This window comes from Hemicordylus capensis, chromosome 4 (genome assembly GCF_027244095.1).
Source record: "Hemicordylus capensis ecotype Gifberg chromosome 4, rHemCap1.1.pri, whole genome shotgun sequence".
NCBI classification, from domain to species: domain Eukaryota; kingdom Metazoa; phylum Chordata; class Lepidosauria; order Squamata; family Cordylidae; genus Hemicordylus; species Hemicordylus capensis.
Genome location: NC_069660.1, coordinates 231146092 through 231164026, shown reverse-complemented (window position 1 = coordinate 231164026; position 17935 = coordinate 231146092). Strand labels below are relative to the sequence as shown.

Here is a 17935-nt window from a genome sequence, read left to right as displayed (position 1 = left end):
TGGCTTTCATGTAGTCAGCATCAGCATTTTCTAGTGTTATAGTGATTTTTAAAGGGAATTGACTTTTCAGCCATCATAACATTATTTTCCAGGATCATATTTCCTGGTGTGGAGAAAATATCTCAACAGATCTCTGAAAAAAAAGCTATGATTCTTTTTAACTCTTTCTGTGTTTTAAAAAATTATCCATCTGTTACAGAAGCATGGAAAATGATTAAAAGACTGACAGGATATGAGGAATGCCTTATGCATTTCTCAGTGAATCAATTTGCCTGAAGAAGTTTTGCATCTCCTAGTATCTTGCAGATCCTAACAGGAAATGTAAATTGCATGTAACACCTCCACCTCTAGTTTAGCACACAAAAGATGGTTGCTGTCAGTATAATAGGATTTTTAAAAATACTTCAGTCCAATGGTAGACTGAAAGCATAAACAAATGCTTCTTTAATATGAAATGTTTGGCCTTTAAAGATAGGGCTGATATCCAGACTAAGTTGCTCAATAGTACTACTCAGAAGTTATTCTACAGGACTACTTAATTTCAATAAATTTTATCTTAAGTAATATAGTCAGTTAGGGTTTAGGCTTGCATTGTCAAGCACTTGGTGCTGATCTCCCCTTAGCATCTGAGGAGCTCCCCCCTCATTTTATTGAATCTACCAATTCTAAAAACCTATATAAGAGCCAATGTGCTGTAGTGGTTACAGTGTTGGAATAGGACTATGCAGGTTTAGGTTCTAGTCCCCATTCAACCATGAAACTCATTGAGTGTCTTTTGGCCAGTCATTTATCTCTCAGCTTAACCTACATAATTGTTGTGAGGATAAAAACCATGTATACCTCTCTGGCCTCCTTGGAGAAAGAGCAGGAAATAAGTGTAGTAAAATAAATAAATACTAGCTGTCAAAAACCATGTGCTTTTGTATACCAATAAAGCCATGTACCTTCCGGGACAATGCCAGAACCTCCATGCTTGTTGATGTCACCGGAAGCTGTCAGAAGCAGGCCTATGTCACCAGTGATTTATATTGTCACAATCATTGCTTATGCTCCATAAATGCTATTGTTAACCCAGGAAACAGTTGACCAGGTTTTAAATCTGATGGCAAATATTAAGGATGCATCCAAGCCACAAGAAGCTCTGGAACAAATATTACATTCCTTAGATATAAGAATGTTAGAACATGTTGAGGCTATTCTCACAATCAGCTGAAATTGGGCTAGCCCGATTTTAGCAGACCGTGAGAACCACCGGGCTCACAGGCGAGCCCGGTTGCCTCAAAGCGGGTCACCTGCTTCAGAAGCCCTCCCCTTAGCCCAGGTTAGCAGAGCATGTGCTCCGCTAACCCAGGTTTTTTTTTGTCATGCGTTGCTGTGGCGTGGATCCGCACTGCGGCAACACATGAGTAGACCCCTGCCAGGAGGCTGCAAGCAGACCCCAGGCTCGGGGGTATCTCCAGGATGACCCGTGCACTTGCACAGGGCATCCTGGAACTTCTGGGGGCCACGCAGCCCCCAACCCCTGCAGCCCCCGCTGGCTCCGTGATGGAGCCAGCAGTTGTGTGGGCGGCCGATCCGGCTGCCCAGGGTTACCTGGGGATTGTCTGCGAGGAGAGCGGGCTAAGTTGTGCTCTCCTCACTAACCCCCTCCAGCAAGTCTCACCTATTGTGAGACTCTCCTCGTTAATGTCATCCTTCAGAAGAGGGGATATAAAACATTCCTCAAAAACATGCCAACATTATAAATAAAATGGTTTTATTTTTGGAAGGAAAAAATGCTCTATTTTAATTATAGAAGGTGGGGTCCTAGAGGAGACTGGTCTAGGAAGCTGATGAGATCAGGACATGAGCTCATCATGCTTTCCTACAAAAGACCTTAGGAGAGACTCTAAAGGTAGCATGAAGGGGTGCGTGTTGGTGAACAGCCTCTCAAAAAGCCCAATCCTGGTCATGTGTAGTCTAGGCTAAATGTACTTTAAAATATACAGTGGGACAGGAAGTCTTGCTCTTTCTCTCCCTGGACCTCCAGAAGTAAGCAGACCTCCAGATTCTGTAAGTACCTTTCCTAGCAAATTCCTCTGATCTAACCCACAGTATTTTCTACTGTTCTAACTGGTTATGTTAGAGAAATATTTCTGTGTGCCGACAATGAGGGAGGCTTGCCTTTCATGCAAGTGGGACAGGGCCTTCTCAGTTATTGCCCCTAGACTTTGGAATGCTCTCCTGGTGGACATCCACTCCCCAGTCTCCATCACAGTTTTCAGAAAGCAAGTAAAATCTTGGCTTTTTACCCGGGCTTTATATGAGTGTTTTGTTGCTGCTGCTTTGTATCTTATGGTTATATTGTACATGTTTCTTTTTTAACTTTTTAATTAGATTTGTATTTTTATGTTCCAATTTAATTTTTACTGTGCAGTTTTTATAGTTTTATATTGTTTTAAATGTCTTGTAAACCACCTTGAGATTATTTTAATGAAATGAGGCATAAAAATTTAACAAAATAAATAAATACTATTTTACTTTTCTACTACCTGTATTAATTTAAACTAGCAGACCTGGCACAGAGCATCTGTGCCCCTAGTCCCCCCGCCACCCAAGTGATCCGGCTCCCTGCCTTGTCTGCATTTCGTCTCCATCCCTTCAGCTGTTCTCCCCCCATCCCTTCAGCCAATTCGTGTGTTCTTTCTCTCCTCACCCATCCCCATTGCCAGTTTTACTGCTGCCTTCTCTTGGCCAGCCAGCTGCCACTTTCCAGCATTCCTCTCCTCCTCCCCTCACTCATGAAGTCTCACGAGAGCTGCCACACATGGGATTAGTGACAGGTACATTTTAGAGGATTATATAGAGAGATTGCCCCCTTTTATAATTTAAATGGGGTGTGTGTGTGAATTTTGACGATGGCTTTCCCCAACCAAAGTCATGTGGTTTTAAAACTTTTTAAGCTTTTCCCAAAGAGGCGAGGCCCTGTATTTATTTTTGCAAGTTTAAATTTTGATGTGGTTTTTAAAAGTTTTCTTAAACTGAAGTTTTGCTGTTCTTTCCATAATCAGAGCTTGTACTAATTCACAATTCATTTTCCTAGCTTGGAGAAACATGGCAAGGTTGCCAAGTGGGAAGGCGAAGGAGTGCTATTCCTTTGTACTATGCACACATGGGTTTGAATCCCATCCTTGTCATCCTTTTAAAAATTGAGTAATAGGCATTTTATTTCTTTTTTTAAAAAAATATTAAATTATATTAAACACACACACACCTTGAAGTAAGGTAACACATTTTCAATCGTTGGTTGAAGTTTTTCAGCATTCTGATTGTCATGCCCTGAAACCAGCTCCCAGCAAAGCATTTTTCCTAGAATAAATAAATATAAAATAGGGTACTTTTATGCATGGGTCTTAACTAAGTTTGTGTAAATAAACAAACTTACCCAGCCTCCATGCTCAAGGACCCAGGCAGATTTAGTTCTCACAATGTAATCTGTAATAAAATGCCATCTGTGACCTGTTTTATTTGGTCACAGGTGGCTATAACTCTTTGTAAGCAGGTCTCAAATAGAAATGTGGTTAAAATCCAGACTCTGTTGATTTTTCCATCCATAAATTCAGCCTCCATCATGGCTCTGAAAAAGTTTTCAGCATCATCTATGCTACCCAGTTCTAGAGACTGAGATTATGTTCCATTTTCTGTAATAGTCATGTAGTTTGCCACAGTTATTTTGGTTTTCCACGAGCATTTTTTAAAAAACATTTATATCCCACTCTTCCTCCAAGGAGCCCAGAGCGGTGTACTACATACTTGAGTTTCTCTTTCACAACAACCCTGTGAAGTAGGTTAGGCTGAGAGAGAAGTGACTGGCCGAGTCACCCAGCTAGTTTCATGGCTGAATGGGGATTTGAACTCGGGTCTCACCAGTCCTAGTCCAGTACTCTAACCACTACACCACGCTGGCTCGTGGTGTATGGCTCGAGCTGGCTCGTGCTGTCTCATGGTGTATTCTATGCAGTCCAGAGCATTTATATAAATGTGTCACCACTTCATGGCCAAGCCCCTTGCTAAAAATGGCTCTGTGATTCGGGGGGGGGGGGCATATCTGAGCTGCCCTAATTAAAATGTGTTTTCTCTGTTCATCTGCATGAAATGATAAGGCCATGCCACCCTGAGATGGAGAAAAGCCAGAGCAGTGATTTAGGTGAGGGTCATTCTCTCTCAATCCCACTCTTAAATTTTGATGGTCCTGTGTACCACTAAGGGTGTATTTTGTGTTCCTGCAGATGACTAAAGCTCCGGCAACTACTTTTTCGTTATCAAGGGGTAAAACTATTTTTCCCATCATCTGGGAAGACCAAAGCAGTCTGTGAGGAATCTGATAATTAATTAAACTCTGTGCTTACTTAGACAGCAGCTCCAGAAGTGCAATATGTACCACAGGGTACTTATACAAAAGCACTTAACACAAAGCAATGTCATGGTTGTGAGTTCAAGTCTCACCTGGAGCACTAGTGTTGGTTCCACAACTTTTAGAGTATTCAGACTTACTACAACAACTGCCTTGTGAGGTGGACTGATCTATAGTTTTCTAACTCCATGTTATTGTTTTTAGAACTCACTGTTGAAAAACCGGGCAATGCTGGTGCACCACCCAATCTGATGGAGTCAGTGACAAGAGACCATGGTGAATGGCTAAGGGTGGTGTCTTGATGTCCTTAAAAATACTGCAGTGTTAGGTTAGATTTTGTGAGTGAAATTAAAAATGGGTTTGCTTATTCATGTACTACCACTCTGTGGGAAAGGGGCATGAACACATGTAGAGGCAAAAAGCCACCCTCTGGTGCACAAATCTGCTGCTAATTCTTTGGAAAACCATCCCATAGCATCTGCTGCTGATCATACAAAGGTGTCTCAACCAAATCCATCTGCAGAAGCACTAACAACTGCTGATCCTTGGGTTGCTCTTGAACAGTTGGAGCTGCAAAACACGGCAACACCCGATGTTGATCCTGCTGTAGAGTCCCAGCCAGACATTGCTGCAGAATCTCATACTAATGAGATGTACATGAATACCTAGAACTTATCCAGAGTTGGGAGAGGGTCATTCTGCAGCAAAGAGGTCTAGAGATTTATCAGGAATTTCATTTTGTGAATCTAGATGGAGCACTCTCCAATCCTGAAGTGATAGCTGAGTTGTATTCTGCCATTCAAGAATTGTTGGACACTGTGAATGATAGAATAGGGTCTGATGACTATGGTGAGCTCAGATTGCCGTGGTTGGTATATCTAACCCTCTGCATACTATCAGAAGCCACAGAAATGCTTTGAGTGCTAAGGGATTTTTTAACAGCACATCAGCCTGCCTCGGAGGAGATCCATGTAGACTTGTCCTCTAAGGTAGACTGACATGCTAAGTCTGGAGTGGAGGGCTGGTCTACCTTCAGATCCCAATTGCTAGATCAGCTCTCCTCAGAAAAAAAAATGCAATTTTGAGGCCCATTTCCCCAGAAAACCAGGCTGCAAAATGGTGTATGGACCACCCAAATTGATTTGGAGGATTCGGGGCTGATTTGTTGAGGCAGCTGGCCAAGCTGCCTGCTTTTGACGAATCAGTTTGGGGGGGGGGGTGCAATCTGATTCAACCTTGAATCAAATATCAGATTTTGATTCATGCACTCCCCTAGTAATATCCCTTTTAGGGGTGTGCACAGACCGTCAATAGTGGTTTGCTCCAATTTCGGACCGAACGACCACTCCCCAAACTGGTTCAGTCAAACCAAACAGCAGGGCCAGTTGAACCAACAACCTGGCTCACGATCGAACTGCTCAAACCGGACGAGTTCATGGCAGACCAATTCGATCGTGAACCAGTCCATGCACACCCCTAACCCCTTTCATAAGCTGAAGGACCACTTCTTGACATACTTAAAGGGGGTATCCTCTGTAATGGTGTCCCAAATGTGTGGGTGCTGCATCTCAACCAGCCCCACTCCCCACTCCTTAGGAAGATCCTGGAGCCTTGCTATTTGGATAGTGAAGGCTGAACTAGTGTTCTGTGGGAAAGCCTTCTTACTAGCATTACTGGGGAGAGTAACATAAAATCCTCTGTCATCCATTCTATACCAGTTCGCAAAGGTCTGAAGCAGTTACCCAGCTGTTGAACTTGTCAGGCCAGCCTAGCCACTACACTAAATGTTTTACTTTGCCATAGCCTTTTGTAGCTAGAATTTTTTCAACCCTATATACCTTGTCCTCTGCACTAACTTTCTGTAATTCTTCAGGATAGAAGCTTCCAAGAACTGCTTCACCCATGTAATCTTTTAACAGGTAGACATGGCACACACAGGAAAAAGCCATGGGGGAGGGTTTGAGAGCTACTCTAGCTTAAGGGTGCAATCTGAGCTAACCTCTGGCATGAAAAAACCTCTATGGTTAAGAGTCACTTCCGTTTCCACTCATGCTTGCCTGCTTGCTAGCCACATGGTGCAAAGCAGCACGGTGGTGTTTATCCACTATAAACGGCTCTGTGGAGTAGTTCTATTCAAAACCCTTCTCAAAATTTTTAGAAATCCTGACATGATCTCCTGTTCTTAGCACACGAGGCTTGGCTTTTTTGTGGATAGTGCTACTACTAAGCTGTTTTCCAAACAGCCAGATCATTGGTGGGGTTAACTTCCAGAGCCCTGGTTTGAATGGTTTGAATGAAAGCTGTGGTTATATCTCTTTTGGAGTTCAGGCAAGACATCAATAAATGTGAAGGTGTTATGAGTGGTAAAATACCTCCATATTCTTGTTTTTAAACCTCTATTAAACCATTTCACTACTCCTGCTTTGACATCATTGTTCGTGACGAAGTGGTGAATCCCATGCTCCTTTATCAGGCCACCTATTTAACTTATTTAGCTTATTTAACTGCTCACTTCCTCTATTGGTCTGGAGCTTGCCAGGCTTTCAGACTTCATTGAAAATAGCTGTAAAAGCCATAGCCACTCCCCTACCTGTTTTGTCTTTTAGAGGCACACCCCAAGCGTACTTAGATGGAATATCCACAACATGCACTTGTAGACTTTGTTGTATTTAGAAAATTCATGCATGTCCACAAAATCGGCCTGCCATTGTGCATCCAACCCTGAAACAACAGTCTTGTTTCTGTTAAAATGAATCTTCACAGGCTCTTGTGCAATGTGTACTGCTCTGAAAGCCAGGCCTCAACTTGCCTTTTACTCAGTGCTTTACTGTGCTGCCTGGCCTCTTTTAAATAATGGATGTACACCCCTGAAGCTCCCCACTCTCCCGGGGGCCTAATATACTTTCTTTAGGATTATCTCATGTTTTGCCATGGTGCTTTTTAACACAAGAATGATCACATATATTTAAAATAATTTTTTTATTGGTCACCATCAGTGCAACCACGTGAGTTGCAGGATACACTGACATCCCCAAGGTACATGTTCTCAAAGGCATGGACCTGCACAAAAGAGGGCAATGTTTTAATACTGCAGGGCTAAGATAAACAAACAAAGCAAACAAATTAAAACACATCAGGCTAACCTGTTTGTCCTGCTCCTCAATTGGAGCTTCCTGTTCAGTTTTTGTAATCACAAATCAAAAAGGTAACACGTACAATATCCGCAAATGAGAAAAAACCCTGTATAAAATGAAGAAAAATGCAGTGGAAAACTAATGAATCATATTAAACATATAAACCATACTAAAAAAAAAATGTATAGCTTCTAAATCACAATTCATACAGTATATACAATTTAGAAAATCAAATGCAATCAATATAAATGTAAGAATTTACAATTTACAAAATAGATAACTATAAACCAAAATATATGGGAATATAAGCAGTTATAATACAAAATTCAAATAATACAAAAACTATACTAAAGCTGTACATAAGTACTAATAAATATTCCAGTGTCCAAAGAGTGAAAGTCCATAATTAGGTGGAAAAATCCGTCCACTACTGTAAAAGAGTTGAAACAGTAAAGCCCATCATAAGAATGCCAAAAATAGATAGAGATAAACTCTTGGAAATACAATGCTATAAAAGGAGAAGCTGAACTTCTGCATGGACCCAATGGTTTAAATTTCTTCAAAAATTCACCAAGGTATGGTCTGGTGAAAATCTTCATGGGTCTCCCATATATAGAAATTAGTAAGTTTAACTCCGTATTCCAAGGTTTAAGCAAATAAACTTTTGTGAGCACATTAAGATATTTCTGGGTGTAATCAAATAGTCCTTGAAAAGCTGTCTAGATATCAGCTGTTTTTGCATGCTGCTTCATCATGAAGGTCTATAAAGATAAAACACATATAAATAACACCGTAATATCTATTTAACAGTGTTGGCAAGCAAGAAGAACTCCATGCTAAGGCATCATGAAAATATATCTTACCTATAAGTAAATATGGGACTTTCTTAAAAGTCATGAATTTAATCTCTGTTGCATTTCCTACTGAATATGCTCCATATATACCTTATTCAATTACCTATAAGGCTTGATAATGCAGTCAGATGATGAAGTAAAACATATAGCCTTGCAGTAAGAGGATTTCGGGCTGCCTGAAGTTGGTTTCAGGCCATCCCACAATGGCCAGTCTTCACTAGACCTGCAGCTCTTATTGTCACACTGAGAATCCCGGGGCCTTCTTGTCAAAAAAGAATGCCAGTCACACTCAACATCAGAAAAGTCCCTGTCTGAGTTGCAGCAACAGTAACCCTCACAGCAATAATGATGAGGCCTCTTCTTCACTCATGCAGCTTTCATTTCGCAGGAGCTTGTTTCAGAACCTGATGAACTCATGCTTCTGTTTTTGGGGGGGCAGTAGCTGGAGGATCTCCAGCTTCAGTTTCCATAGCAGGAACAGGGATGGTTTTACAGCACCTACAGTTGCATTTTCGTTCAGAATACTGGTTCGCTGGGAAGGTTATTTCTGGATCTGGAACCTGGCCTTTGGTAAAAATAGGAATCTGGTGAGTTTTCAGGCCTGCTGGAGGGTGGTACAGGCTCTTCAGTGTCATATACACAGCTCTGGTCTTCCCAGTCTTAATGTTCAAGGGTTCCAGTGGCAAAGATAGGCTCACAGGCTGCAGTCTCTGCAGAACTGTAAAATGGCCTCCTCTAAGCACTCTGCCACAGGGCCTGTACTTAGAGGGGTCACTTGAACCTGTTTCAGCCAATAACATTACACAAAATAGTCACTGCTCTGTCATCATGCCCGCACCATCAAGCCTTTCTAGGTTTTAAAACCTGTTCCTATTGGTCCAGAGTAGTGGTGCGTGTTTGTAGAGGGGGATCACATGTCCATCTTCAGGGCATGCCTGGGCATATTTGGGGGTGTGGTGTGGAACAGAACTTCCAGGCTGAGGAGGTATGCCTGATTCTGACCATTTCTGGTGATGTAGGCCCACCTCTGATTGATTCTGGTGATGTAGGCCGGCTTCTGACAACTTCCAGTGATGTCAGAAAGTAAGTGGCTTCTGGTGGCCTCAATGGAAGCACATGGCTTTATATTTACACAAAATCACATGATATCCGACAGCTAGTGTGTCTCTAAACTACTTCTATCCCTCACAAACACTGTAAGTTAGGAATTCCTCCTCAGGCTTTTCCTCTGTCTGCACCCCTGATTTTGGTGTTTTTTTCTCCTCTAGCCATCCCCAAAGGTAGAAATACTCATTAGTATTAATCCAAGCTGAAGATATATGTTTACAAACAAGTGTGTTAAAATAGTACACTTCATTTAGAATGGTATTATTATTATTTATTTACACAGTCAGACAGGTGTTATTGACTGGTTTGTTTTATCCAGATATCAAGTCCGTCCCAAGGACCTAGGATGGCTGAATTTTATTATCAATGTTGTTGCTGTTATTATAGATATCATTGCAGGATATAGGCTGTTCCCAGTAAAGCTGCTTTTTGTAATTGTATTAGTATTACTATTATGTTTACACAGTCAGACAGGTGTTATTGAGGCCTTCTCAAGGACCTGGGATGGCTGAATTTCATTATCAATGTTGTTGCTGTTATAGAGATCGTCGCAGAATATAGGCTGTTCCCAGTAAAGTTGCTTTTTGTCATTGGCTGATGGTGATTTCTGTGGCCCCTATGGTGTTGAGGTGCCCTTCAAGTTGTTTTGGAATTGCACCTAGGATGCCAGTTGCTACTGAGATTATTTTGGTCTTCTTCTGCCACGGCCTTTCAATCTCAATTTGTAGATCTTTGTATTTTGTGGGTTTTTTTTCTATTTCTTTTTCTTCTATTCTGCTATCCCCTGGTATTGCTATGTCAATTATTTTAACTTGTTTTTCTTTCTTCTCGACTACAGTGATATCTGGTGTATTGTGAAGCAGATGTTAGTCTGTTTGTAGTCGGAAGTCCCATAATATTTTTGCATCTTCATTTTCTACCACTTTTTCAATTTTATGGTCACACCAATTTTGGCTACAGGTAGCAAGGAACATAAGAATATAGGAAACTGTCATATACTGAGTCAGACCATTGGTCTATCTTGCTCAGTATTGTCTTCACAGACTGGCAGCAGCTTCTCCAAGGTTGCAGGCAGGAATCTCTCTCAGCCCTATCTTGGAGAAGCCAAGGAGGGAACTTGAAACCTTCTGCTCTTCCCAGAGCGGCTTCATCCCCTGAGGGGAATATCTTGCAGTGCTCACACATCAAGTCTCCCATTCATATGCAACCAGGCCAGACCCTGCTTAGCTATGGGGACAAGTCATGCTTGCTACCACAAGACCAGCTCTCCTCTCCTTTTTTGCAGATCTTCCAGTGTATCATCCCTGCTACCTTGTCATGCCTTTGTTTGTAGTCAGTCTGTGTGATCTTTTTACAACAGCTGATTAGGTAGTCCATGGTTTCATCTGCTTCTTTACAAAGGCGGCACTTGCTGTTTGTTGTTGATTTTTTGACTTTTGCTCTTATTGCATTTGTTCTTAGTGCCTGTTCTTGTGCAGCCAGTATTAAACCCTCCGTTTCTTTCTTCAAGTTGCCACACTTAAGCCATTGCCAGGTCTTGGTAATTTCTGATTTTCCACTTATATTGTGCAAATATTGACCATGCAGTGCCTTATTTTTTATTTTTAATAATTTTTAATACATTAAAATAATAATAATAATTTTTAATTTTAATAATTTTAATTTTAATTATTATTATTTTATTTTATTATTTTAATTGATTCCTGAGACAATGTAAGGATTACTGAGATAATAGTTACATTTGTAAGAGGGAATGTACTGGGGACAGCTCTTAGCTGGTATAGATCTCAGAACCACTGGGTTCAGTGTGTAAGGAGATTATTGTGGCTTCACCCGTTCAGCTCCCATGAAGCTCATTTCATTGTGATCCTACCTCATATAGTGTCTGTCCCGTGCAAGAATGCTGTTGCTATTTTGACATGGGGCTTTTGTTTTGGCTTCCAACACCAGAAGTGGGAAAAGAGTCTCTCCTGCTAATGTTGGAATCCCTGAGTTTACAGCATAAGACTGACTATGAGTTACATTTAGGTAAACTTTCCAAAGCAGTGTATTTTGCCAGACATCATAAATTTAGAGAGATTGTGTGACAAATTGCATGGCTTTTATAGCAAAAATGACAAGAACCCTAGAGATCCTCATAAAAAGAATTACTGGCTATAATTCTACAGAAATAAACTGTTTCAAGGGAACTGCTCTCATGAAGTATTCTCGTGTGAATCAGGTAGGATATCTCTTAATTTTGATATTGGGAAGCTGGAAGGCATATCCTCTTTACATGGATATACAATTTTATTTCAGCTTAATTTAGCTACCACTCCATTATGATAGTTTCCCACCTGTTCAGTTCATAGGAGGAAGATCATACCACAGAATCCTTGAGGCAAAATTAGAGACCAATCTCTCCTGCTAAAGTCTCATGTTAGAGGTGGGGAATTGCACGTTGGCACACAATGAGGGCATTCACACAAGCCAAAACTGTATTCTACCCAGGTTTGGGGGCTGTGTGTGCTCCCAATTTTTGGTTGGGTGGGTGCAAACAACTAGATTGAGAAGGGAGAAGTGATTGTGTGGCTTTATTTGCCTTTAAGCACCTCTCAGTCTTTATGTGAATATTTTATTATGAATGCACAAGAAAGTCATTTTTAATGTGAATGAGCAATCTGACAAAGAGAAGCTTTATACTGTATTGCAAAAATTGATGTACAAAAGAAATTATTTAAGTCTGACATGAAAACTCTGTTTGTCTTGAAGGACATCAGCAGTCCTTTGCATCCCCTGCCCTAAGTTGAAGGGAAGTACTTATGGACCATGGCTTGTGCTTGGCTGTCTCTTTCCCCACTGTGCTCAACTATCACTCATGAGTCTTTTTCTAACACACCTTTCCCATTCTTTATTTTTGGCTGTCACTTCAAGCAGGCTGGAAGCTTTGTGATCCCACGCTCATGGATATGCTTAGTTGTAGCCTGCAATATCAGGATAACACAGGTTGATTAGCTGTCAGGTGTTTGGATCCCCATCTTAAGGAGGTAAACAGCCTAGACCCTTGTTCTCTATTACAGGGTTTCTCAACGTGTGGGTCCCCAGATGTTATTGGACTTCAACTCCCATAATCCCCAGCCCCAGTGGCTGTGGGTTGGGAATTATGGGAGTTGAAGTCCAATAACATCTGGGGACCCACACGTTGAGAAACCCTGCTCTATTACACTAGGGGCGGGGAGGCGAGCTTGGAGGTGAGCAGCACCACTGAAGCTCTGAAGTCCAACACATGACTCTACAGCAAGCTGTCTCTTCTGTTAATGTGTTTTTAAAGCAGGATATGTGTTTTCACATACATAGCTGTTATTTAGCTTCCTTGACACTGAAAAGTTTAGCAGAACTGCGTTCAAGAATATTAAAATTGATAATCCAATGATGTCATATCCAAATTACAAACATGCACCATATTTACCCATATAGTAGACAATTCTGAATTTAAGATGCCCCTTTAAAAAAATTTAGATTACATCCTGATTACATCCTGATTACATCTGTATTTATCCAAAAGGAAGAGTAATCTGAATTTAAGCTGACCCCTAGTCTCTAATATCAAAGAACTTGGGGTGGGTGGGGGACTAGTCTTGGAGTTTGGTAAATACGGTAAGAAGGTTAATTTTATAAAATAATAATAATAATTTGTACCACATGTTCTAAAACAAAATTCAAATCATGAATTTGAAATATAGTTCAAAATATAGTTCAAATCACAATCAGTTAAAGAAACCATGATCAAATCACGGTTTCAGTCAGACTCTGGTTTGTTACCTAACTTTGCTTTAAACTAAACTACAGCTTCCTGAGTTCATTTGTAATGCTGAACTGTGTTTAAGTTCAAACTTAACAAAAGCCTTTGGCTTTCTAAGGTCATTCCTGGGTCAGGGACCATGATTACCTTTTACATTTGAACCTGTTTTAATGAATAGATCCTTCTTTGCTGCTTGGCCACTCTAAATTGTAGAGCTGTTAAAAAGCTGAGGAAGATGTTCTAGTATAGAATAGGGCTATTCTGTGGGAAAGAGCCACTCAATCAGCTGCCACCCAGTGGTTGCCATCCAGTGATTTTCCCAGCCCCACAGGTGCTTCTTCTATATAAATGCTTATTTCTCTGCTGGAAGACTGTGTAGAGGGCACTTAATTGAATAGCAATTTTGATATGAATTAAATAAAGGAGATTTGCAGAAGTGATTTACGATACAGTACAGGATCATAATATTGGACACACTCGTTTATATTAAAGAATGCTTGTAACTTTGCCATGATTTCTAGTGGATATTTTGGCTTCATGATGATGACAAAAAATATTGTTTGGAAATGTGTTAAGCTCATTCTCTGGGTTATTTTTAGCCTAATTGTACATTTCATTTTATTTGCCAAATATCCTAAATTTGATCAGAATTTGTATCAGTTCAAATGTCCCTCTTCAACAAACAGTGTGTACTTGTAACATTAACAAATACTATTTGAAGCAAAATTCAAGTTTATACTCAACTCTCATACTAAACATGGTAAATGATTTTTAAGTGTCACAGGGTAGTTTAAAAGGAAGCCATTAAGAAGAAGCATGTTGAAAGCTTAACAGCTCCTTTGCATTTGTCTCTGGAATAGTAATTTTAATATCTTTCAGAATGTTTTAGTAGATTTATTAGAGGATGAATAAAGTCACATGACATTTCACTTATGCATGTATCTATATTATTTGTGGTCTAATTCTAAGGCTAGCTGTTCCATTAAAGTTAAGTGCTATGTGTACTGACATGGATGTCACAACATATGATCACCAATTAGGGTGACAACAGAAAGGAAGGCAGGCCTCCTGCATGAATTAATACTGAAAATGAAATTTTGACAAGTGCAGCCTTTTCTAAGCTGAACCCTCCAAAATTTACCCTTCTGCACACCTGTTAAAGGTACAAGAGGCCTTACTACCTTTGCATTTGGTCCACCCCTCCATCACTAATGTTTCAGGTCAGATGTAAATTTGTTTTTAGTCTGGTTAGTGTAATTAATTGCTCCTAAGTACTGAAGTAAATAACAGCAGAAACCCAAGAACATAGGGCAGAATCCAGACTAAAGTTGCTTTTGCATTAGGATCTTTCAGGCATATAATGATTTCTGTCCATTTCCCCTTTCTGCCCCTAAAGTATATCACTGAGGGTTCCCAAGCCAATCAATTTCCTATTACACTTGAAATTTCTCAAGGTGTTTTTGTACATCCTTGCAATAGATCTAGTGAAAACTTTCACAGCATGGCATAGAATTATTGGGTCTTTTTACTGTTTTTGTTTTTGTGTAAGCCTCCTTAGTTGAAGGGTGGGGTACAAATGTTAAAATAAATGACACTGATAAGCTAGAGAACTGTGTTGACTATTCAAAATGCCATGCAAATTTGAGTAACATTGTGGTGAATATTAGTTTGTTTCAAAACATCACGATATAATGAGCAGCCAGGATCCGGCAGAAGTCTTCAAGGTGCCAAGATGTTTGTTAAAATGAAATATATTCTGCACTCTGTGACCAAAACAGAGCAAAACAAAGCTACACAGCAAAACAAAGAGAAAACACATTTGGGAGAAACCATTGAAGATACAGTCTGATCATTACTTTCCCACTAATCATAAGACATTCACCATAAGTTTTGTACTGAGCAACTGACCCAGCAGCCGTGTATTGGTGACCTGTTGCTACCAGTGAAAAACAGCAACCCTAGAGTAGGAAACAAAAGGAAATGTGTTTGCACAGAGTGAGTACTGACACTATTGACTGAGAAAAGGCAATGACCCCATTTTAATTTGTGAGAAGAACAGTACATAAACAATTATAAAATGTCCCCTACTGGAAAAATAGACATTTGAAGTATGTGACAGAGGGAGAGAGCATTTGGCAAAGTGCTTTTTGTTTCTTGTAGAATATCTTCTTATTTTCTATTTGTACCTACAAATGACAAGCACACACTCTTTGCTGTTTTGCTTAGTATATCTGTTTCTGAGCGCCTTTCTATGTATCTTCCAGTATTCCTGGCTGCAGCATTATATTCAATCAGTTAGGATGGGCCCACACAAAACTCCAATATCTTCTCATAAGCAGCATTACTTCCAATGCGCCTTCCTGTTTACATGTTTTAATGTGAAGAGAAGCAGGGTGGGGGCAGAAGTTGATGACTTGAGCTCATTTTCTTTTCCAAAGAAGTAGATTGGATTATAGTGTCAATACATACTGTACTCAAGTCAACTTGTTTCCATGCAAGAATAACTGTTCTTGTGAGTGCCCCCTATTAAACGCAGCTGGAGTGTAACAAGACTTAGCAGCATGAGGCAATCAACCGGTTTCCAGTTATAGAAGCAGAGTCCTTCCATCGCTTTTGTTGAACCACAGAGCATTATTTGTCTTCCGACTGTGTGTTGCCTTTGTAAAAACAGCACAATTAACTCTGATTGTAACTGCAGAGGGAGCTGCAGCAATTGTAGCACAGTGAATTCTACTCAAGACCGAATTCTTTTCTGGAGCAAAAATTAAAGCATATTTTAAAAGCGAGTTTTCATACAAATGCAGACATTCCCCATGAATTTGTTTAATTTCCTCCCAGATAGCTGTTATGTTTGATTGCAACTTTGCTATGAACTTTTTTAATTGCTCCGTTTCAGCCTCCACACACATCCTCAAACACTATGTTCCTGAGAATTTTCTATACCATGAAAAACACATTGAAGCTATTCTCACAACCAGCAGGAACTGGGCTAAGGGAGCCCAGCCCAATTTCTGCAGCCCGTGAGATCCAACAGGCTCGAGGGCGAGCCTGGTGGCTCCATGGCAGCAAGCCTGCTTCTGTAGCCACCCTCTTAAACAAAGTTAATAGAGCAAGCACTTTTTTTGGTTGCGTGTCTGCCACAACTGCAAGTAGCTGCAGCAAACACACTCAAGGGGAGGGAGGGGGATCCCAGGAATGCACCATGCACTCATGCAGTGCATTACTGGGGCTCCGGGGGTAGGCACTGCATGGCAGCACTTTCCTTCACACAACCCCCGGAGCTGCCGGGTGAGATGCAGCAAGGCAGGGGAGCGCTGGAGTCCAGCCAATGCTCATCTGGGCGGGTGATCTGCCCTCCCAGTGATGGAGACATGATTGTCTGTGGGGAGAGCGGGTCAAAGCTGCTCTCCCCACAAACCTCCTCCTAGCGCTTCACACTGCTCGTGTGAAGCACCTCATTTAAGTATTCACACATGTAATCATCCATGCAAAAAGATATGTGGCTATAGTTAAATGGAGGAAGTACTAGAAACTTCCAGCCAGTAATCAGGCTGGTGATTTCTGGAAAACCTGAGTAGAAGTGATTTTGTGGAAGGAAGGTAGGAGGGAATGCTGCCCGGGTTTTCCTCCTACCTTGCTTCCACACAAGCAAAAATTGAGAGCACACAGTTCCCACACCCATGTAGAACACAGTTTTTGATTTTGTGAATGACCTCCATGTGCGCTTCACAATTACCTCCATGTGTGACAGGGTATTTCCATACAGCAATAAAGTGCAGGATATTTGAAGCTTTCATGCAAGTTCCAAGTGGGATCTTACTCCCCATACCCATGGTGTTCTGGGCTTATGTGGTACCTCCTGGTGCAATCTTACCCTCTGTACACATACTGAACAGGGACCTCATGTGATTTTCACTGTGCAACCTACTGCCCAGTTTTAGCATTCTAAGAGCCCACACCTAGGTGTTACCACTTTTGTGTTGATTGAGGGAAGAAATGGGTTCTTCCTGGAATGCAGGAACTGGCCAGCAGGTGGTGCTGAGAAAACTGCACAAGGTCCCTGTTGGTGTGTTTACAGAGGGTGTGTGTGTGTGTGTGTGTGTGTGTGTGTGTGTGTGTGTGTGAGAGAGAGAGAGAGAGAGAGAGAGAGAGAGAGAGAGAGAGAGAGAGAGAGAGAGAGAGAACGAACTTGCATGGAAGCTTTGACCATCCCAAACTTTATTGCTGTACAGAAAGACACATAATCTGGTATTGAGGTTTCATGATTGGTACATCATGCAAGAATCTATAAATACTGGTATATAATGAAAAACCATAATTTGCCATTCTGAGAATGAGCAGATGTGAGCCTTGGGCTTTTGTGCTCCTTCATCCACATGAGGGGACAGGGAGTTCTGGTTTGTGGCAAATCACAGTTGCATCCAAATAGGGCTGTTTGGGTTAAGCAAAACATAACTTGTCTGCAAACTTGGATCCCAAACCAAAATAAAACTGTGGTTTGGGATTCTGGTTTGCTCAAAACATAGCTTCCTGCATTTGGATGCATGAGCAACTTCCAGTTTGCAGCAAACCAATAGCAGAATCTTCTTGCTGATTCATCAGGGAAAGGGAGTGTCAAGACTACGGCTCATACCTGCTCATCCTCATTAACAGCAAATCATGGTTT

At 41.0% G+C, this 17935-nt stretch overlaps 1 protein-coding gene and 1 long non-coding RNA gene across 15 annotated transcripts in view; one reads left to right on the top strand and one right to left on the bottom strand.

The window, feature by feature from the left end:
• Nucleotides 1-17935, top strand: part of CCDC102B (coiled-coil domain containing 102B) — a 229725-nt gene that overhangs the window by 187035 nt on the left and 24755 nt on the right. The window lies entirely within an intron of this gene.
• LOC128322988 (uncharacterized) lies at nucleotides 7358-9484 on the bottom strand. The gene is made up of 3 exons (XR_008306129.1): nucleotides 8485-9484; nucleotides 7537-7633; nucleotides 7358-7453 (listed from the first exon to the last, which is right to left on the bottom strand). It is a non-coding gene; the product is annotated as an uncharacterized LOC128322988 (long non-coding RNA).